Source organism: Mesocricetus auratus, unplaced genomic scaffold (genome assembly GCF_017639785.1).
Source record: "Mesocricetus auratus isolate SY011 unplaced genomic scaffold, BCM_Maur_2.0 Super-Scaffold_100047, whole genome shotgun sequence".
Classification (NCBI taxonomy): domain Eukaryota; kingdom Metazoa; phylum Chordata; class Mammalia; order Rodentia; family Cricetidae; genus Mesocricetus; species Mesocricetus auratus.
Window position 1 is genome coordinate 677,132 of NW_024429224.1, and position 9,385 is coordinate 686,516.

Here is a 9,385-nt window from a genome sequence, read left to right on the forward strand (position 1 = left end):
AGATGAGAGTTTCCAATTCTGAGTTAAATATTTTGACGGACACTTGCCAGTAACACTGTTATATATTGGCAATCACAAATTCTCTGTGAATGCTTGGTTTAAATAAACTTTAAAAATAAATTTTAGGGGCCTCAGTGGGTAGGAGCACTTCTTTTCTTTCAGAGTTCAGTTCCCAGCGCCCACACAGGGCAGCTCACAGCCACCTGTAACATCACCTCCAAGGGATGCATCTGCTCTCTTGAGGCCTCTGAGAAGACCAGACACACATGCAAAGCACTCAGGCAACACACAGATGCACACCCACATGACTGTGCACGCGCGCGCGCACACACACACACACGGCGCAAATATCTCCCTTTAAAACTTCCAGAATGATTAGACGTTAGAATTTTCTAAGAGGACTGGAGATATGGCTTGCTCCCCAGTCATAAGGATGGGAGTTTAGATCCCAGTGACGCTGTGGACCACTGAAGCAGAGGAAAGGTGTTGTGTGTAGGTGGACGTTTCTGTCCCACCCAGACCCACAACCATTGAGGCCCAAATACACAAAGGCTTATATGAATTATAAACTGTCTGGCTGATGGCTCAGGCTTCTTACTGGCTAGCTCTCTCTTAATTATTGCCCCATTTCTATTAATCCATATATCTCCACATGATCTTGGGCTTATTGGTGAATACCTGGTAGCTACTACATGGTGTCTCCCTCATGACTGCTTCTCTGCATTCCTCTTCCCAGAATTCTCCTAGTCTGGTAACCTGCCTATACTTCCTGCCTGGCTACATCCTGCCTGCCTGCCCAGTGGCCAAAACAGCTTTGTTTATCAACTAATAAGAGAAACATATTCACAGAATACAGAAAGACATCCCCCATCATCTCCTCTTTTCTGACTAAATAAAAAGGAAGGTTTTAACTTTAACATAGTAAAATTATAGATAACAAAACAGTTATCAAGCAAGAGCTATAGTTAACAGTATTTAGTACATTAAAATTTGTCAAAATTTAAAGAAAATATTCTTTCTTTGTGAGTCTAAAGTTATACATGTAACTTATCTTTTATCATAACTTATGAAAATAATAACCATAACTACCTGTCTTCAATTCCATCAAAGACCTCAGAAAGATAATATATAAACTAAAATTAACAGAGACATCTTGCTGCCTGGACAGTCACCCAAAGTTTCTCTGTAACATTGGGGTAGCCATCTTCAGCCCATAGGCCACAGTGTCTGGCAGACTTTCTAATGAAGTAGGAATTTGTTCTGTCTTGTACTGGCAAGGTTTGTCAGTTGCTTTCTTCTGTAAAGCAGGAACCCAGAAGGAACATCCTGTCTCTTGACAAGTTCCGCAGTCACTTTCCTTTGTAACCTGCTTGTCTAGTTTGGACAGCATGCTTACTGTCAGAAGGTGAGGACATTTTTGTCACATTGAAGGCAAACTCCTTAACAAGTTTCTTTGATGCCTATCTTCCTCTCTGATGTAATTGGTGTTGCTAGGAATGGTTATTGTCATGAAAAATCCTAATAAACCATTTTAAATGCCATATTCTATAGATCTTTGAAAAGTTTTGAAGGATACCTATCCATTTGAAACATATCTCTGTACATCTAACTAACATTACTATAAGTTTTGACTATTATAGGTCACTATCTATAATCCGTATTTAATTATACATTACATTTTTAAAAGAGCTGTATAAACACAATACCTAAACAAGAATATAAATGTACGTATAGTAAAATTGACCTTAAATTTGTATCAATAAAGCAGGGCGGTGGTGGCGCACGCCTTTAATCCCAGCACTCGGGAGGCAGAGGCAGGCAGATCTCTGTGAGTTCGAGGCTAGGCTGGACCGACAGCCTCCAAAATAATACAGAGAAACCCTGTCTTGTAAAAAACAAAAAAATTTGTATCAATAAACCAAAATCCATACAATGCAAAGTATTTATTTCTATAGCATACAGAAGGACATGCCCCATCAGTTATTATCATCAACTATATAGGATAATAAGGGAATGTGGCTCAGTAATTAGCTATTACAATCAAACTTTTAGTCACATTAGGTATGTTTACAAGGTCAAACAGCTATTTTAGAAAGGCAGGTCATCTTCAAACACTTCATTTGATATACAGAATATGACATTTAAGGTGTTTTAATAACATAGGTTCTTTTTTATGACAATGAGACAAGTCTGCTCCTGGAAGTACCAATCTATGTTGGAGAAGATGAAGGACATCAAAGAAAGATGGGGTTTGCTTTCTCTGTGGCAAGGGTAAGCCACTGGGCAAGAAAGTGCCCTTGTTTCAACTGCTGACAGAGTGTCGTCCAAACTGGACAAACAGGACACCAAAAAGAGTAACTGCAAACCTTGTCAAGACCAAGTGGTCTAGTCCTTCAGAAAATCCTGCCTCACAGAAAAATATGTCATAGATGCTAGGCCTATAGGTCAAAGATGGAAGCCCCAATGTCGCAGAGCAACCTTGGGTGACTGTCCAGGCAGCCAGCTGTGTCTGTCATTTCTCACATTTTTTTTGGAAGTCATTTGCTTGTACTTCCTGCTTACTCGGTTAATATTATTTCCTCCTCGGTTCTCTGAGGGAGTTGAAGACTAGATAGCATAGTTACAGTTTTCCTTGTTTACCAGACTCAGTCAAAAAACTGACTAAAGATGTGGTAAGTGCAATAGTTTTGAAAGACATTAAAGGATAATTTGATGCAAACTAGAATAGAAAGTAAATTAGGTATAAAACTTTGGACTAATCAAGAAAGAATAGATAATGGAGTATTTTCTCTGAATTTGTCAAATGCTAATGGACTAGACATTGTTAATATACTTAGTACCTGTATATATTGTATACACTTATTACATATAGTTTTTCTTATATTAGTTACAACTTTTTCATTTTTAGACAAAAAGTGGGATATGTGGTGATATCTTGCTTGTACAAATAAAGCCTGTCTGAAGATCAGAAGATGGAGCTTGTCACTTGAGGTCTGGAGGTCTGTACAGACAGACAGGAAGTCAGAAGGTTGGGTGGAGACAGTATATAAGCAGGGAGAAACAGGAACTCGCTCTCTTGTCCCCTGAGATGCTAAGGAGGTAAAGGTGGCTTTGGCTTGCTCCTTCTTCTCTCTGATCTCTCAGCATTTTCCTCAATATCTGACTCCAGGTTTTCATTATTTAGAGCAATTAAGAACTTCTTTTTACAAACTTTAGCCTTAAAAAAATGGAAACTTAGGTAAGTTATGAATAAGTAGAAAAGAAAATTGCTTACAATTTTATCACTTCTAACAAACCTATTGGAACCCCCCCCCCATTTTTTTATATGTCAGTGTTTTGCTTTGGATGTGTCTGTACCACACGTGTGCTTTGGTGCCTGCAGATCTCAGGACAAGGTGTTAAATGTCCTGGACCTGGAGTTATAGATGGTGATAAACCACCATGTGAGTACTGGGAACTGAACCCAGTCCTCTGCAAGGATACGAATACTCTTAACTGCTGAGCCATCTCTGCAGCCCTTTCATAATTTTGATGAATTTTAAAAAATGTTTTATTTTTAATTATGTGTATATTGTTACATCTCAATTCCAGGCAACTGAGGTACCTATCTAGCATATCAAAGCAGACCTGGTTGCCAGGTTCTCCCAGAATCCTTCAGTCCCGACCTGTTACAGGGAATGGCTGGCCTACCCCACCCCCTGCCCTAAACTTCTCCAGCCCAGGGCCTGGGCTTCCCTACCCCCCAGCTGCCCTTCCTTATAATCCAGTCATTTTGGTTACTCTGCCCTTTATGGCACGAACCATTGCTAACTGACAAAGTTCCAGAATTTTAACTCTTCAGATCACAGTTCTCCAGCACCTTTTAACTTTGGTTTTTAATGAATCTCACTATGTGTTATGGGAGTTCCCTTGTGCCCTTTCTTCTGGTGAAGGATGAAAATGTATATGATGGCAGCGTCTCTAAGTAAGCAAAATATTCTTTGGACAAAATTCCTGCCACTGTGGAGCCATATAGCATGATAACTTTGCCTACTCTTACCCAAGTTAACACCAAAATTCTAGAAAATTTAGATAAGCAACATATACTTGATATTTGATAATTAAGATTTATAAGTTCCTAAGGTCTACTCAGGTTCACAGCAGTATTTAATAGGTTTTCTGCTCCCATAGTAAGTTTCTCTGCAGATGCATTAAGTCAGATCATGCCAAATTGAAAAGGTATAACAATAGGTTTATTTGAGTAAAGCAACTCCTGGGTGAATTCTCCAGTCTCAGGGATTGAGGCTGGAGAGGCTACCCATCTGAACTAAAGCAAAGAGATTGTATAGGTTGTAGGTAAGGAGTGATGACATGTATGCCACAAGCTGGGTCTGTGCCCACACATGGTCAAGAACTGAGAGCTGTAGGAGGGGACTTGGGCTGCTGGCAGCTTCAGGGGAGGAAGCTGCAGTAGCAGCCAAGAATGTGGAACTATACTTTTTGGTGCCTTCCCTTTGTTCAGAGGCTCTCTGTGCAGGCAGAGTTTGGAGAGACACAGGAATGGGGCTGCCCAGACAGTGCAGGGGCAAGCTGGAGGTCTCAACCAAATACCACAACCTTTTTGGGTTAATCGGCACCAATTCAAATTTGGCTGCTTCATGTTGGCATGGGACAACTTGGGTAGGGGGAGTTGGGAGTTGGTGGGTTAGTGCTCAGCAGGAGGCATGGGTAAAGAAGCATTTGGTTAACTGCCATTCTGGAGACCTCATGGATCTGTTCCTAGAGGAAGGGGACAAGGCACGGTGCTAGGAGAAAACAAAGACAGACTAGTACCACCAGCCTTATGATCCGGGCTAGCCATGGGAAGAGCGAAGACCGCTAGAAAGAACGGAGCAGAGATGTTTGAGGAATGACTCGATATTAGTTTACATCAGGCCAGATTTGTTGATACAGTAGCAGCACTCTTTTCCCAGGAACATGCAGGTGTCTGTAAAACAGCTGGAACAGATTCACACCTTGGTGTCACAGCAGAGACTGCATGCGGCTTTGGGTTAAAAGGAATGAACATTTTCCCTATGTCGAGAGAGCCTGGTTTTAGCCTGATGAAACACACCTTAGAGTCTATTCTTACAAGACAACCAAAGGAAGTTTAAAATCTTGAGCTTATGACTGGATAGTGAGTACTCATTGCTCTTGTCAGTTTATCAGTGCTAAAGCTCTGAACCTCTGAAATCCCAGTACAACAACAGCATAGAAAGGGGACAGAAATCCAAAGCATCTTCACATGCCTTAAGTCATTTACTTACACATTTACAACTTGCATTTATACATCTTAAATCTTTTTCTGTGTTTTTATCCTTTACTATGGAGCCTGTGAACAAGGCAGATATGACTAATGAACTACCAAGTGGTTGATTGTAACCTTGTAGGGAGGAAGTTGTTAACTGGCAAAGCTATCACTAACCTAGTCATCACATACTCAAGGTTCCTCTGCAATGTTGGGACATCCACCTTTGGCCTACAGGCCTAGAATATTTGACAGACTTTTCTGTGAAGCAGGAGTTTTGAAGGACTGTCTAACCTTGTCATAGCAAAGATTCAGCAGTTGCCTTCTTTTGTGTCCTGGTCGTCCAATTTGGACAGCATATGTCAGCAGTAGAGGCAAGGACAGTTTCTTTGCCCAGTGACTGTGCCACAAGTGAAAACAAACTGTTTGGAGGTTTTTCAATGCCTGTCATCCTCTTTTGGAGTAAATTGGTGCTGCCAGGAACAGACATGTCTTACTGTCATGAAAAGCCTTGTTATTAAAACATTAAAATGTCCCCATGTCCTCCTCTCCCCTTCTCTTCTCCCCCTCACTTTCCTCCAGCTCCCTGTCCCCTCCCCACATGCTCCCAGTCCACTCAGGAGATCTTGTCCCATTCCCCTTCTCTGGGGTACCATGCATATCTCTCTTAGGGTCCTCCCTATTTCCCAGACTCTCTGGTGGTGGAATTGTATGCTGGCACTCCCCTGCTTCATGTCTAAAATCCATATATGAGTGAGTACATATCATGTTTGTCTTTTTGTGACTGGGTTACGTCCCTCAGGATGGTTTCTTCCAGTACCATCCATTTGCCTGCAAATTTCAAGATTCCATTTTTTTTGTTGTTGTTTTTCTTCTGAGTAGTACTCCATTGTGTAAATGTACCACATTTTCTCTATCCACTCTTCAGTTGAGGGGCATCTAGGTTGCTTCCAGGTTCTGGCTATATTAGGGGAAGAATAGAGGAGAGCAGGATGAGAGACACCATAATAGAGAGAGTCATTATAGGTTTGAGGAGAGATCTTGCACTAATGAGATTTCTAGAGATCTACAAGGATGACACCAACTGGCATTCTCAGCAATAGTGGAGAAATTACCTTAAATGCCCTTCCCCGATAATGAGATTGACAACCCTCTTGTATGCCATCCTAGAGCCTTCATCCATTGACTGATGGAAGCAGAAGCAGACACCCATAGCTAAACATTGAACTGAACTCCTGGAAACCAGTTGCAAAGATGGAGGAGTGATGAGCAAAGGGGTCATCACCAGGCAGGTGAAACCCACAGAAACAGCTGACCTGAACAAGGGGGAGCTCATGGACCCCAGATTGATGGCTGAGAGGCCAGCATGAGACTGATCCAGAACCCCTGAACGTGGGTGTCAGTGAGGAGGCCTCAGCAATCTTTGGGGCCTTGAGTACTAGATCAGTATTTATCCCTGATATCCTAATGGACTTTGGGAACCTATTCCACATGGAGGGATGCTCTCTCAGCCTGGACACATGGGAGAGGGCCTAGGCCCTGCCCTGGATTTGACAGACTTTGGATAGTCCCCTCACCCTCCCTGGAGAGTCGAGTGGGGATTGGTTGGGGGGTTGGGGGGTTGGTGGCAGGCAGGGAAGGAGGGGAGGGAGAGAGACCTGAGATTGACTTGTGAAGCAAGCTTGTTTCTAATTTAAATACGAAATTTAAAAACTTAAAAAATAAAACAATGAAATGACATATTCTGTAAATCTCTGATGAGTTTGGGAAACTTTTGTCTATTTAAAACAAATAGATTGATTGACCTTGAAAATATAACTAACATGACTGTAAGTTGGATTGTTATAGATGACTAACTACTAACCTGTATTATCATAAATAGCTTTCAAGGACTAGAACTTGGCATTTTTCAATGAGCTGCATAGGTATAATACATTAAACAAGACATAGAAACATATAATACAGTATAACAAAAATAACCTTAAATTTATATCAATATAAAAATATCTTAAACAAGAGTAGAAACATATATAAAATATGTTCTAACAAAAATAACCTTAAATTTGTATCAATATGCAAGAATTCATACCAATGTAAAATATTTGAGATGAATAGTTGCTTTTAAGTTTAGATTCAAAACCTGTCTTTTTTTCCCTATCATTCCTATACGTCTTTTTTTTTCTTTCAGGAAGAGATCCTTGAATCCAACCTCCCTTGCTTAATTTCTTCCCTGACCATGACCAATAACAACTTGTAAGCAACTCCTTAAACAATGATAGACATCCATAACCCACCTACTGACCAAAACCATCTACCCCACCTTTTGGGAATGTGGACGTTGTGTTGTCTGGGGTGATGGTATCTTTAGGGCACCCTGAGAAAATGGAGATAACGATCAAGTCTTTGGGGTTCATCTCAGTGTGGTGGGCAAATACAAAGCTTATCTGAAGTCCTGGAGTGAGTAGTCTATGAGGATGGACCATCTTAGCTAACTGCCTTGAAATTGTTCAGAGCAGTTTGTAGTCCAAACTGCTCTGAACACTCTTTGGATGGAGTTTGTTAGCTTAGTGGATTTACCAACATCCAGGTAGACATCGTCTTTGTGGGACCCCATCATCTTTTTGGAGACTTCCAGAGATTGCTGTTAGGAATGGTCACAGTTCATTGCAGCAAACTTAAACATTTCAAATGTCATATGCAGCCAATCTCAGAGAGGTTAAAGGAGAAAACACAGACAAAACTTTCTAACAAAATAGGCATACACAACTTTCTCCAGAAATAGACAAACTTCTCAACAAGACAAACAAAACTTTCCAATCAGAATTAACCTAATATAGTCAAATTTCTAGCTTATTTTATGGTTTCTTTTCAAATTTAGTATTTGCAGATATGAGAAACCATAGCAAACATAGTTCACATCCCCTCTGGCCTTCTACAACCTTCTACATAACTTCAGTCCATTCCTCTGATCCCTCAGGCATTTTTACTTCAGACAAATTCCTCTTTTTCCTGCCCTCTCTCTCGAATTCCCAGACAACCTAAAACTTTCACCAACGTCTTTCTTATGGTTTTCCTCAGTGTCTAGAATATATTTTATGGCCACAATATATTAAACAAGAACAGAAACATGCCTATACCATAACAAAAATTCTCTAAATTTGCATCAACACATAACAACCTGTACCATTGTGAAGCATCTGAGACTAACAGTAGTTTGTTTTTCTCACCCTAACCAATAAGAATTTATACCCGACCCCTTTAAATGAAGACAGATATTTATAACCTCTTGGATCTGAATGACCAAGGCAGCACTACAGCATCACGACACAGTCACCAAGAGCCAAACCTCAGTCAGGTTTGGACAGAAGTCGGAGGTGAGCAGTCCCCAGGGCAGGTCACTGGAACCCCATCCACCAGCATGGTGGCAGATGATTGTGAGCCTCTCTGGTTATAGTAATTAGCCCCAGACTCTCTGTTCAGCGTTTGAAATCCTATTGGGGCACACCTGCCCCTTGCAAGCTGTGACTGGCAGCTCTGCTGTAACACTGAACAGCAAGACTGCATATCCCAGCTGCCCAGCCACATGAGCCCCACAGCCATGCCCATGCTTGTATGGCATGCCAGGGCAAGCCTGCCGCAGCCTGCCCACATTGTCCTCGGACTACAGGCTGAGAACAACAGAGGTATGTGGTCTCTTTTCAATGTAATTCTCGAGGGGGGTAGAGGTTATTTGCCTCATCCCTTTCAGGAAAATAAAGGAGGTTAGTATACACAAATAGAAACAAGACAACTATCCCGACAAAGAAACACAGAACACAGAACAGAACAGTGACAGACAGAACAAAATGACAGACCAAGACAAAGAGCGCTCACACATCGACTGAGATTTCAAAATGCTCACATGTTGGGGGTCTTGGGAACCAGGGACAAGTGGGTCTGAGAAAATGTTCAGGCAGATGGAAACCTGTGTCAGACTATGTGATGTTCTCCAGAACAGTTTCTTTCTGGAGTCACGAGCCTTACAGATTTTAAAACCAGCACACGTACCAGGCATAAAGCAAGCATACTATGAACACACTGTTCACATGTTCATACAGAATAAAAAAGAGAACAAATAGT

General features: G+C 41.3%; 1 long non-coding RNA gene across 1 annotated transcript; it reads right to left on the reverse strand.

The window, feature by feature from the left end:
• Nucleotides 1–3,059: 3,059 nt before the first annotated feature.
• Nucleotides 3,060–8,808, reverse strand: LOC121136070. The gene is made up of 4 exons (XR_005873182.1): nucleotides 8,550–8,808; nucleotides 6,170–6,227; nucleotides 5,561–5,739; nucleotides 3,060–3,217 (listed from the first exon to the last, which is right to left on the reverse strand). It is a non-coding gene; the product is annotated as an uncharacterized LOC121136070 (long non-coding RNA).
• Nucleotides 8,809–9,385: the final 577 nt, after the last annotated feature.